This window comes from Cariama cristata, unplaced genomic scaffold, assembly GCF_000690535.1.
Source record: "Cariama cristata isolate BGI_N322 unplaced genomic scaffold, ASM69053v1 scaffold6077, whole genome shotgun sequence".
In the NCBI taxonomy this organism is placed as follows: Eukaryota; Metazoa; Chordata; class Aves; order Cariamiformes; family Cariamidae; genus Cariama; species Cariama cristata.
The window spans coordinates 1-5,617 of record NW_009625984.1 but is presented as its reverse complement, the minus strand read 5'-3'; positions in this window follow the sequence as shown (position 1 = coordinate 5,617).

The window sequence follows — 5,617 nt, the reverse complement described above, 5'->3', positions numbered from 1 at the left end:
TCAGCAGGACAACCGGTTGCTCGGCCTCTTCTCCCTGCCCAGAATATCTTGCAATTGAAAGACTGTGATAATCTCCTATCACTGTTTACAGGGTGGAACACTGCAATCTTACACAGCTGAATAACCATCACAAGATGTTTTTCTTCATAACCTGTCGTTACATCTCATTTAAAATGAAAATGGACTTCCACTATTAGGGTATGCATTCTTTTTGCTTTGATCTCCAGTGGGTGGAAATGTCGAGAGCTAAACCACATTTTCATTGCCTATTACAGCAAATTTTACATAATAGCAAATAAACAAAAAAAAACCAAACCGTGCATGAAAGTCTTAAATATATAGGAAATTTATATATTAAACCAGGAACCAGAGGACATCTAAAGAAAGCAGAAGGCAGCAGATTCAAAACACAAAGTGCACTTGTTCATATAACAAAGTTGTGGAACTCCTTTCCACAGGATATCTGGATGCTAAAAGTTTACAGAGATTCAAAAAAAAAGACTGGATACATTCACTAAAGAGAAATCGGTGTCAGGCCGGCAGGGCCCTGAGCTGCAGTTGGCCACCACGGACACTTGGCCACCTTCTGCTCTCCTTTCTGCCACCCCCTTCAGTCGCTGCTGGAGGCGTATCAGCTCCAGGATGACCGCTTTGTGTTCGAACAACATTTAAAAAAAAACCAAACATTGAATCACAGCTTTGTGCAACAAGCAGCACCCGAGAAGCAATTTGTGGCATGTAACACCCCGTTTTATCAGTCCTACCGAACTTGGGTGCCGTGCTGCACGTCTGCGAACGCAACCTACGGGCATTTATCGACATCCGTTGGCACGCGTACGGACTTCTGTCGTTTGCAACATGCTTCTGTGGCCCATCTCCTAAAGAAATACCATCGGCAAGGAAGTAACTGTAACTGTCGTACGACTCGCATGTTGGAATATGAGAGCGAGAGTCATTTGTGCAAGACCCAAGCCTGAAAAAAAAGCGGTCTTGATTTGTTAATTTTTGCTATAGGCATGGAAAAGTTGGCTTTTACTACCTTCAGTGGTGTGTAATGTATTTCTTGCAGCACACAGGTAAAGCGGGAGATAAAGACTGGCAAGGAAGCTATTATTTTTGACAGGTCCAATTTATTGACACTGTTAGTAGCTAATTGACACATTAAAGTGCTGAACCATGAACATATTTACCCAGAGGTCCTCTAAACTTTTATTTATGTCTGAACCTCCCAGGAGAAACACTAAATGTTCACCCCAACCAAAATAATCAGCATATGCTAGGAACCACAAGGCTGAAATTCAGCTGTTCCTGAAGGTCAATACCAGTTTTAGAATAGGTAGAGGGTACTGAGACAGCAAGAAATAATTAACTCGCTCACCCAGAAATCATTTTTAATTATAAACAGCATGAGCTGGAGGACTGCTCAGTTCTGCTGAATGAATAACCTTCCTCACTAAATATTTCACCGAATTGGGCAAGCCAGCCACAGCGGGACTTGCTTCAGTTCACCACAGCAATCATCCAACTGGCACACATTTTTAAAACAAAACATAGGAAAAAAAAAATTAAAAATCACAACCTACACCAGTAACGTGGAAGAGCAGATGACTCTGTCAGTCCCGCTAGGTTGACGGGAGCATTAGGAAAAATGAAAGGGTGAAATCAACCTTTTCACCAAATCCAGCCTCCTGTTGCTTGGACCTTGCGTTAAAACTCTGTATAGCATTTGGCTGTAAGAGTAATTAAACTCTTTCTTTGCTTCTTAGAAAGCAAGAATATTGTATTGCTTACCGGTGCTTACAATGTGTAAAAGGGAGCTGCCTATTTCTTCGCACTCCTCCGCTCGAGACAAAAGACCGTCCCTTTTCCAAATGCTTATTGTCTGTATTTGCACCAGCTCCCGTAGGAGCCTTCTCATGTACATATTAACCACCCAAATGAAGCTCCCAAGCAACAAAAAGCCGTATGTTTTAAACAGACAAGCAGACAAACATGCATTACTCATAAGGTCATGTTTAGCAGCATTCCAAGAGAAACCTATTTCAAGGTGGTTTTGGTTTTTTGCCTTTTTTTTTTTTTTTAAACAAATGTGTTTTGTCTTGCATTCAAATTCATCTTGTTAGATCTTCATCTTTCTTGCCTCACTGCTCTCACACTCGCCTCATGCTCACAAAGAGTTAGGAGGAATTCATATACTCGTATCATATGACACTCGGAAAAAAAAAATAATATATGCAAAGTTCTGAGGACTGTCACTTTCACAATAAATGCCTCCGGTGGCACCTTGCAGTCTGCATCACGTGAAGTATTAAGAGGTTGCCTTACAGATGCCTTCTAAAAGCGCACACCCATTGCTTTTGTATGTTTTTCTAAGCTCTAATACCCTCTTTTAGCTCCTAAGTAAATTTTTATTCAGCTCTGTTCTTGCAAAAGGCCATCGGATCCAATGTTGGAAACACGGAAGCTGATACATCCTCTTCTGGGGAGGTGGTTTCATCGCTAAGTTTCCACCTATGACCAGTCGCACACAAAAGTAAACCCAAAACGATCCTAAGTCCCACAGACAACAAGAATATTTTTGCTTGCACACAGAATGCAAGGCTGAGCCCTCAACGAGGGCTGGCCAAATCGATTTCTTCTACAGGAATGCATCAAGGTGGAAGGGCATCACATGCAATTTTCTCTGGTGGCTGTTCGTGTGAAGTGATGGCCCGAAGCCATCGGGGCAACCCCGCTGCCGTGCCACCCTATGGCAACCTGGGGAGCACGGTCCAAGACCACTCCTCGATGCAAAGCAAAACGAGGGTAACGGGGAACCACCCCCGGATTACTCCTGACCCACAGGAATGCATCAAGGTGGAAGGGCATCACATGCAATTTTCTCTGGTGGCTGTTCGTGTGAAGTGATGGCCCGAAGCCATCGGGGCAACCCCGCTGCCGTGCCACCCTACGGCAACCTGGGGAGCACGGTCCAAGACCACTCCTCGATGCAAAGCAAAACGAGGGTAACGGGGAACCACCCCCGGATTACTCCTGACCCAAACTACGACACTGCCTCTGAAGAAGGAAGGACTTCTCCTGCACCCCACAGGAGAGCCCCAGCAACTGGCACAGTGATACCGCGATTTCTTACCCCTTCGGTTTGCCTCCGAACCTCTGGCAGACCTGAGCGGTCTCTCCGGACAAGAAGTCCAGCAAAACTCAGAGGTTTCTGATTTGACAAAACCCCATTTCCGTAGAAGAGGAACTGCTCTGCGCGGCAAATCCTCTCCAGCTGCGTGAGGAAGGAGCGGAGCGGAGCCACCTTCCCCTGGGACAACAAAAATATTGCTAGTAATTTCCTAGTCCTGCCCTACCATTTCAAGGAGAGCAACATGTTATCACTACGTGTATCTGTCCAGGGTTATTGTTTCTGCTCACAGACACTTCAGGGAAAACGGGAAGCCAGATTTGCCCTTTTTTGTGTCTTCCAAGTCCCCCACCTGAGGACGGAGTGAGGAAGTTCCCACGTTCCCAACCACAGGGAATGGGATCCAGCTTAGTAAGTCTGTGCAAAGAGGAAGAGGAGGGAAGGAAGAGGCTACTTGAGGGTCAAGGCAGATTCGGCTTCACGCCGACATACAAATCCTTCCAAGCTATGCGTGATGTACCTCAACCCCGAAGTACGCTCCTGCAGCGGGGAAGGGTTAGGGCGAAAAGGGGATGTACGTCCCCACATCCCCACTGTCGGGGGCTAAGGGGTTCCCAGCAGAGCCCGGAGCACAAGGAGGGCAGTCTGGGCTGGGCCAGCTACTGAACGCTCCTCGGACTGCGGTGCCTGCCCCGCCGCCCCGTCCCAGCTTGCCTGGCCGGTCCTGGGGGGGTTACCTTACCCTCTCTCCAGCTTCCTTTCCTTCGCATTGTGCCTGGGTACCAAGATCCGGCCCCACAGCATTTAGAGATGTTATTGAGAACCAAGTGAACCTTCCACTACTGATGAGCAGGAGGATGGGGTAAGGCCCTTCCAGATGTGCATTTTGGATTCACTTCTGTCGAAAACGGGTTAGTGCTCTGATGGATGTTTCACTGGGCAGAAGGTGCCTGGAAACTCCCCCCTTGGGCAAATGGAATGTGTTACCCAGTGCACAAGGTTTCAAGGCACAAACGTTTTGAGGAAGGGGTGGTAAGGACTTTGCCGTCAAGTTTCTTCTTCTTTTTTTGAAATTTAAATGTTCCCGATTCTGCACACTTTGTTCATAACCATGCTTTTCTTAATCTGAAAACAGATTAACCCAGAACTAAAAGAACAGCTAAACAATAGATCGGAAAGGTTACGCACCGGCGATCACTCCGTGCCCGCCTGCACACAGACCACAGCTCCTTGCCCAAGCCTGGAAACCGTGTTCTCTGCTGCTACGCTTGGCCATAGGGTGAGCGAGGCCAACGGAGCTCTCGCACCCCCTCGGAGGAACCGCCGAACCCCTCTGCCACCGCGGGGCTGGGGCAAAAGAAGGGCTGGGGAACGGTCCTTCTCCGTCCGAGGGAAGCATCCTGCAATAGCGATGCTTAAGGCTGGCCTGCGTTGCCTCTTTTTAGTATCTTGACCTCTTTTAGCCCTTTGTACGTACAGAGGTTAACCGTTTTCTGATATTGGTATTAATTAGCTTCTTGATAATATTAATCTCTGTTACGATAATACGAATCTCTGGTAGTCGTTTGATTAACAGGCTTTCTTTTCCTTTTAAAGAAAACTTTCACACCAAAAGCCACTCGGACCACACAGGGAGTGTCCAGCCAGACCATGAGCAGCAGGCCTGATTCTTTTGTGAGTACCAAAGCCAGCGGGACATTGTATATTGTATTTGTTTATGACTTAAAAAGCTTGGAAAAGGTGCCATAATTTTAAAAACCTTTCCTCCCCTTCGTTACAGTCACTCCTGAGGCTATAAATCAATGCCATCCGTTTTTTCCCTGTTTCTACCAGCCATAATCAGTGCGGATTTACCATCCAAAAGTTTAGTGGTAAAGATTTCCCGCGGTGACCCAGTTTCCCAGTAAGGCTTCCTTAAAGGGCAAAAATGTTTCCCCTCAACCAGGGAAGAAACGCAGCACCGATTCAGTCTTCGGTTTCTACACTACCGCAAAACTCTCGGCTTTCCTTCAAAAATAACACTGCCCTAAACCCAAGCCGAGCTATGCATCACTCTCGCATACCTTCGAATCCCTCACTGCCCCAAGCTTTTACACTCCCATTCATCAATGAAGCAATTACATCCGAGTTAATAACCGCTTAGCGAAAAATGCAAAGGAACATTAATTAAAACAAAATGACGCCGAGGCTTGTTCTTCTCCACCGACCGTTGCACGGCTGGCAAAACCATAAAAAAGAGGAATGTCACGACAGTCGGAAAATAAATCGGCAAGAAAAATTTGCCCGCGTTCTTCTTGTGTCAAACCCCCACGCACGGAGGCTTCTGATGGGGACAAAAAAAAAAAGCAGGGAGCAACTTCGAGAGAGGCCCGAATGTACACTTGGGCACCAAATACAATCTCCGTCGGGGGGGTTTAGGGGAAAAAACCCACTCCCACGCGTGTGTGCCCAAGCAGCGCGCTGCCACCTGCTAGGGGACACCAGGGC